The sequence below is a fragment of the Lytechinus variegatus genome, chromosome 19, assembly GCF_018143015.1.
Source record: "Lytechinus variegatus isolate NC3 chromosome 19, Lvar_3.0, whole genome shotgun sequence".
In the NCBI taxonomy this organism is placed as follows: Eukaryota; Metazoa; Echinodermata; class Echinoidea; order Temnopleuroida; family Toxopneustidae; genus Lytechinus; species Lytechinus variegatus.
Window position 1 is genome coordinate 13,463,143 of NC_054758.1, and position 8,521 is coordinate 13,471,663.

The 8,521-nt window shown below is 37.8% G+C and overlaps 1 long non-coding RNA gene across 2 annotated transcripts; it reads right to left on the reverse strand.

Annotated features, from left to right (window-relative positions):
- Window positions 1-24: 24 nt before the first annotated feature.
- On the reverse strand, window positions 25-4,165 carry LOC121405787. 2 transcript variants are annotated; one of them, XR_005968694.1, is made up of 3 exons: window positions 4,090-4,165; window positions 3,408-3,590; window positions 25-168 (listed from the first exon to the last, which is right to left on the reverse strand). It is a non-coding gene; the product is annotated as an uncharacterized LOC121405787 (long non-coding RNA). The 2 variants fall into 2 exon arrangements; XR_005968693.1 differs by lacking the exon at window positions 25-168 and adding an exon at window positions 679-846.
- Window positions 4,166-8,521: the final 4,356 nt, after the last annotated feature.

The window sequence follows — 8,521 nt, forward strand, 5'->3', positions numbered from 1 at the left end:
ATACGTCTGAGAAACCTCCAAAGCTCGTGCAGGTAACGGATGACGGTCCGATCAGCTCATAACCAGCTGGACAAGAAAAGGTACATTCTTCTTGGTAGTCTACTTGAGTGGCAGGTGTACACGATGAACTTACTTTGTCTCCAAATAAAGTTACAGTGCACGTCACGACTAATTTCAAAGAAAAAAATGAGGCGCAGGGTAAGCTCCCGACATTTTAAATATGTTCCCTATTACACACAGGTAATAACGAATCATCTTCGAGTGTATCCAGATGTTATCGCACATAAACTTTCTTTCTTTATATTATGTGCGTATGTGGACGCATCTGTGTAAAGACGTGTTGGTCGTTCCGTTTTTTGGTATATCTATAGAGGACTGCTTTCCAATCACGAAACTTCCACAAGTTCTCATCGAGATAAAATTTATTTGACCAAAAGAGCACAGCTCTTTACTGTCATCAAACTCTTAAAAGATCTTCCAAAAGAATAATGCGTTTTACTGACCATGTAACGGAAGACAGATACATGAGATCTTACCCCGAGCTCAGATTATCGGCACAGAAATGCAGAGCATTTCATCTTTCCAGCATTGTATTCATAAACATTCTTTCCAAAATTCTACAGCTTTGAATAAATGGATAATGGTTCCTTTACTTTATTTACTTACTCTGACATTGGGGAAATAGATCCGAGAACTGTTCAGAGCTTTCGCATGTGACAAAAGATTGCCCAGTCAAATCGTAACCAGGCGGACAAGAGAACGTACATTCTTGGTTCAAGCTTACTTCTTCACCAGGAGTACATGAAGAAATTACATCTATTTCAAAGTCAGGTACGGTGCAAGTTGCTGAAATGTTGTTAAAGAAATCATGTTAAAAAAATGCTGATGTCAGAAATCAAGATCTTTAAGAAAATGTCGTTTATTTTTAATGGACTTCACTTTCAATTACTAGAATCTCCTTCCCACTATAGTGCAAGTCGTTACGAACGCCACCATTTGACTTTCGAAATTGATCGCGAAAATTTTAAGAACATTCCAAATATATCATACTATCAATACAATGATCACGGCTGATGAGATATGATCTTTTAGGATCTGATGCGATGACTACCGACGACACGATTACTCCACGATTCAAACAACAGATTCGATCGCGGCGCGAATCATGACAATGAAAAGAAGGTATAAACAACAGTTGGAGAACCACCATCAATTTAAAAGAATGAACACTCATACAAAGCAATTTCGAGGTGTGAATTATCTAGTTGCCTTTTAAATGGTGAATTCTTACCCAGACTTAAGCTCCAACTGCTTAAAAGTCCTTACGGCATTCAAAGAATTTATCCAGCCGGGCACCCATTTACCTTACCTGGGTTGATTGCAATACAACAAGGATTTAAATCTTGCGGAAGGTAATCATATGGAAGCTTAAAAGTGCCACCGAGATGTTGAGATAATTATCTCGGGAAGTCGACATCTTGATAGCAAAAGATAAGATGACAAGATCCCAGATCTCATCATGTTGACATCTTGTATAGAAGAGATGATGAGATGACAAGATCCCGGATCTCATCATGTTGACATCTTGTAGAAGAGATGATGAGATGACAAGATCCCGGATCTCATCATGTCAACATCCTTTAGAAGAGATGATGAGATGACAAGATCCCGGAACTCATCATGTCAACATATTTTAGAAGAGATGATGAGATGACAAGATCTCGGATCTCATCATGTTGACATCTTGTAGAAGAGATGATCAGATGACAAGATCTTGGATCTCGTCATGTCTACATCCAGTGGAAGAGATGATCAGATGTCATCTCGTAACTCGTCATGTCAACATCTTTTAGAAGAGATGACAAGATCCCGGAACTCATCATATCAACATATTTTAGAAGAGATGATGAGATGACAAGATCTCGGATCTCATCATGTTGACATCTTGTAGAAGAGATGATCAGATGACAAGATCTTGGATCTCGTCATGTCTACATCCAGTGGAAGAGATGATCAGATGTCATCTCGTAACTCGTCATGTCTACATCTTTAAGAAGAGATGATTAGATGACATGATCATGGATCGAAGATCTTGTCATCTGACCATTTCTTCTAAAAGATGTCAACATGACGAGATCCGGGATCTTGTCATCTGATCATCTCTTCTAAAAGATGTCGACATGATGAGATCCGGGATCTTGTCATCTGATCATCTCTTCTACAAGATGTTAACATGATGAGATCCGGGATCTTGTCATCTCATCATCTCTTCTAAAAGATGTTGACATGATGAGATCTGGGATCTTGTCATCTCATCATCATCCAGTGGAAGAGATGATCAGATGTCATCTCGTAACTCGTCATGTCAACATCTTTTAGAAGAGATGATGAGATGACAAGATCCCGGAACTCATCATGTCAACATATTTTAGAAGAGATGATGAGATGACAAGATCTCGGATCTCATCATGTTGACATCTTGTAGAAGAGATGATCAGATGACAAGATCTTGGATCATGTCTACATCCAGTGGAAGAGATGATCAGATGTCATCTCGTAACTCGTCATGTCTACATCTTTAAGAAGAGATGATTAGATGACATGATCATGGATCGAAGATCTTGTCATCTGACCATTTCTTCTAAAAGATGTCAACATGACGAGATCCGGGATCTTGTCATCTGATCATCTCTTCTAAAAGATGTCGACATGATGAGATCCGGGATCTTGTCATCTGATCATCTCTTCTACAAGATGTTAACATGATGAGATCCGGGATCTTGTCATCTCATCATCTCTTCTAAAAGATGTTGACATGATGAGATCTGGGATCTTGTCATCTCATCATCTCTTCTAAAAGATGTCAACATGATGAGATTCGGGATCTTGTCATCTCATCATCTCTTCTAAAAGATGTTGACATGATGAGATCCAGGATCTCGTCATCTGATCTTTTGCTATCAAGATATCGACATCCCAAGATAATTATCTCAACATCTCGGTGGCACTTTTAAGCTTCCATATAATCACGCTGTGGTTCGCAATTGAACTAATCACCTCTGTTTAAAAAGCCAGAGTAAGAAGATCTGGACCCAGTCACTACTTCCCTATCTCTCTATAGCCCTTACACCATCACAACTACTACATAAGTGTCACAACTCATTCTATTATCAATACAGTTATTGTGATAATCACCATCTTTATCTTCATCCTCGTTAACGTTATCATAACAATTAATCAAGTCCAAAATCCTGATAAAAACATAAGATGTAGTCATAACCGCTCTTACTTGATAAAACTTTCCCAAATATTTCATTCTCTCAGCCATGGTTTCGAAACTTCTTTCTAATATAATACAGCGATTGACACTTACTAAGTATTGTACAGAGCTTTTATGTCAGACTTACCCTCACATTCGGGAAATACGTCTGAGAAACCTCCAAAGCTCGTGCAGGTAACGGATGACGGTCCGATCAGCTCATAACCAGCTGGACAAGAAAACGTACATTCTTCTTGGTAGTCTACTTGAGTGGCAGGTGTACACGATGAACTTACTTTGTCTCCAAATAAAGTTACAGTGCACGTCACGACTAATTTGAAAGAAATAAATGAGGCGTAGGGGAAGCTCCCGACATTTTAAATATGTTTCTTATTATACACAGGTAATAACGAATCATCTTCGAGTGTATCCAGATTTCATCGCACATAAACTTTCTTTCTTTATATATTATGTGCGTATGTGGACGCATCTGTGGAAAGACGTGTTGGTCGTTCCGTTTTTTGTATATCTATAGAGAACTGCTTTCCAATCACGAAACTTTCACAAGTTCTCATCGAGATAAAATTTATTTGACCAATAGAGCACAGCTCTTTACTGTCATCAAACTCTTAAAAGATCTTCCAAAAGAATAATGCGTTTTACTGACCATGTAACGGAAGACAGATACATGAGATCTTACCCCAAGCTCAGGTTATCGGCACAGAAATGCAGAGCATTTCATCTTTCCAGCATTGTATTCATAAACATTCTTTCCAAAATTCTACAGCTTTGAATAAATGGATAATGGTTCTTTTACTTTATTTACTTACTCTGACATTCGGGAAATAGATCCGAGAACTGTTCAGAGCTTTCGCATGTGACAAAAGATGGCCCAGTCAAATCGTAACCAGGCGGACAAGAGAAAGTACATTCTTGGTTCAAGCTTACTTCTTCACCAGGAGTACATGAAGAAGTTACCTCTATTTCAAAGTCAGGTACGGTGCAAGTTGCTGAAATGTTGTTAAAGAAATCATGTAGAAAATCCTGATGTGAGAAATCAAGATCTTCCAGAAATAGTCGTTTATTTTAACGGACTTCGATTTCGATTACTAGAACCTCCTTCCAACTGTACTGCTAGTCGTTACGAACGCCACAAATGGACTTTCGAAATTGATCGCAAATATTTGAAGAACATTCTAAATGTTTCATACGAACAATACGATTACCACGGCTGACAAGTTGTGATCGCGACGCAAATTGTGACAGTGAAAATGAGGTATGAACAACAGTTAAGAGAACCATCGTCAGTTTAAGAGAATAAACACTCATATAAGGCAAATTCGAGGTTTCGATAACTAGAACCTCCTTCCCACTGTAGTGCAAGTCGTTATGATCGGCACAATCGGACTTTCGAAATTGATCGCGAAAGTTTTAAGAACAATCCAAATGTTTCATACGATTACCAGGGCTGATGAGATATGATCTTTTAGGATCTGATGCGATGACTACCGACGACACGATTACTCCACGATTCAAACAACGGATTTGATCGCAGCGCGAATCATGACAATAAAAACAAGTTATAAACAACAGTTGGAGAACCACCATCAATTTAAAAGAATGAACACTCATAAGGCAATTTCACGGTTGTGATTGTGGGGCAATACACCACAACTACCACTTAAGTGTCACAACACATTCTATTATCAATACAATTATTGTGATAATCACCATCTTTATTTTCATCCTCGTTAACGATATCTTAATTTCATAAATCAAGTCCAAAATCCTGATAAAAACATAACATGTAGTCATAACCGCTCTTATTGATAAAACCTTCCAAATATTTCATTCTCACGGCCATGATTTCGAAACCTTTTTTCTAACATTCATTGAAATACAGCGATTGACACTTACTAGGTATTGTACAGAGCTTTTATGTCAGACTTACCCTCACATACGGGAAATACGTCTGAGAAACCTCCAAAGCTCGTGCAGGTAACGGATGACGGTCCGATCAGCTCATAACCAGCTGGACAAGAAAAGGTACATTCTTCTTGGTAGTCTACTTGAGTGGCAGGTGTACACGATGAACTTACTTTGTCTCCTAATAAAGTTACAGTGCACGTCACGACTGTTTTGAAAGAAGTAAATGAGGCACAGGCTAAGCTCCCGACATTTTAAATATGTTCCTTATTATACACAGGTAATAACGAATCATCTTCGAGTGTATCCAGATGTTATCGCACATAAACTTTCTTTCTTTATATTATGTGCGCATGTGGACTCATATGTGTAAAGACGTTTTGGTCTTTCCGTTTTTGGTATATCTATAGAGGACTGCTTTCCAATCACGAAACTTCCACAAGTTCTCATCGAGATAAAATTTCTTTGGCCAATAGAGCACAGCTCTTTACTGTCATCAAACTCTTAAAAGATTTTCCAAAAGAATAATGCGTTTTACTAACCATTTAACGGGAGACAGATACATAAGATCTTGCCCCAAGCTAAGGTTATCGGCACAAAAATGCAGCGCATTTCATCTTTCCAGCATTGTAGTCATAAACATTCTTTCCTAAATTCTACAGCTTTGAATAAATGGATAATGGTTCCTTTACTTTATTTACTTACTCTGACATTGGGGAAATAGATCCGAGAACTGTTCAGAGCTTTCGCATGTGACAAAAGATTGCCCAGTCAAATCGTAACCAGGCGGACAAGAGAACGTACATTCTTGGTTCAAGCTTACTTCTTCACCAGGAGTACATGAAGAAGTTACTCCTAATTGAAAGTCAGGTACGGTGCAAGTTGCTGAAATGTTGTTAAAGAAATCATATAAAAAAATCCTGATGTGAGAAATCAAGATCTTTAAGAAATAGTCGTTTATTTTAACGAACTTCGATTTCGATTACTAGAACCTCCTTCCAACTGTAGTGCTAGTCGTTACGAACGCCACCAATGGACTTTCGAAATTGATCGCAAATAGTTGAAGAACATTCCAAATGTTTCATACGATCAATGCGATTAGTACGGCTGACGAGTTGTGATCGCGACGCGAATCGTGACAGTGAAAATGAGGTACATGTATAAACAACAGTTGGAGAACCACCATCAATTTAAAGAATGAACACTCATATAAGGCAATTTCGAGGTGTCAATTATCTAGTTACCTTTTAAATGGTGAATTGTTACCCGGACTTAAAGGAGAATGAAACCTTTAGAACAAGATGACTTGTTTGAAAACAGAAAAAATCAAAGAAACAGATCAACAAAAGTTTGAGAAAAATTGGACAAATAATGAGCAAGTTATGAGCATTTGAATATTGCGATCACTAATGCTATGTAGATCCTCATACTGGCAATGCAACAAAAATGAGTGATGTCACTTGCGAACAATTCTCACCATTACTTTAGTATATATTTCACTTAAACTACCTCTATTATCGCATCTATCAGTAGACTATGTGTTATTTCTATACGAGGGCATGTAATACAGGTTTATAAAGAATACATCATGGATAAAGAGTTTGTATCACCATAAGAAAAAGGAAAAAGAGACATTTTGGGAGTATTTTATTGTCATTTTAAGGGAAAGTTGTTCACATTAGACATCACACATCCTTGTCGCATTGCCAATAGGATGATCTCCATACCATTACTGATTACAATATTCAAATGCTCATAAATTTCTCATTATTTTTGTCCGATTTTTCTAAAACTTTCTTTGTTCTTATTCTTTCATTTTTCTGTTTCAACACAAGCCTACTTGTTCAAAAGGTTTCATTCCCCTTTAAGCTCCAACTGCTTAAAAGTCCTAACGGCATTCAAGGATTTTTTCCAGCCAGGCACCATTTACTTCACCAGGGATGATTGCAACACAACGAAGATTTAAACTCTGCAAAAGGAAATTACGTTGTGGTTCGGGATTGAACTAATCACCTCTGTTTAAAAAGCCAGAGTACAAGGATCTGGATCCGGTCACTTCTTCCCTATTATCCCAATAGCTCCAACACCACAACTACCACATAAGTGTCAACACTCATTCTATTACCCCTCCAATTATGGTGATAATCACCATCTTTATTTTCATCATCGTTATCGTCATGACCATTAGATCGAGTCCAAAATCTTGATAAGAACATAGATGTAGTCATAACCAATCTTACTTGATAAAACATTCCCAAATATTCATTCACAGAAATGCAGAGCCTTTCATCTTTCCGGCATTGTATTTATAAATAATCTTTACGAGATTCTAGAGCTATGAATAAATGGATAATGGTTCCTTTACTTTATTTACTTACTCTGACATTGGGGAAATAGATCCGAGAACTGTTCAGAGCTTTCGCATGTGACAAAAGATGGCCCAGTCAGATCGTAACCAGGGGGACAAGAGAACGTACATTCGTGGTTCAAGCTTACTTCTTCACCAGGAGTACATGAAGAAGTTACTTCTATTTCAAAGTCAGGTACGGTGCAAGTTGCTGAAATGTTGTTAAAGAAATCATGTAAAAGAAAATCCTGATGTGAGAAATCAAGAACTTTAAGAAATGGCCGTTTATTTTAACGGACTTCGATTTCGATTACTAGAACCTCCTCACTGTAGTGCAAGTCGTTACGAATGCCACCATTGGACTTTCGAAATTGATGGCGAAAACTTGAAGAACATTCCAAATGTTTCATATTAACATTACGATTACCACGGCTGACGAGTTGTGATCGCGACGCAAATCGTGACAGTGAAAATGAGGTATTAACAACAGTTAAAGATCCACCGTCAATTTAAGAGAATAAACACTCATAAAAGGCAATTTCGAGGTTGCGATTACTAGAAACTCCTTCCCACTGTAGTGCAAGTCGTTACGAACGGCACCATTGGACTTTTGAAATTGATCGCGAAAATTTTAAGAACAATCCAAATGTTTCATACGATTACCAGGGCTGATGAGATATGATCTTTTAGGATCTGATGCGATGACTACCGACGACAAGATTACTCCAAGATTCAAACAACGGATTCGATCGTGGTGCGAATCGTGACAATGAAAAGAAGGTATAAACAACAGTTCGAGAACCACCTTCAGTTTAAAAGAATGAACACTCATAAGGCTGATGTGATGTTGGGGCAATACACCACAACTACCACATAAGTGTCACAGCTCATTCTATTATCCCTGCAATTTTTGTGATAATCAGCATCTTTATTTTAATCATCGTTATCGTTATCATAACCATCAAATCGCGTCCAAAATCTTGATGAAA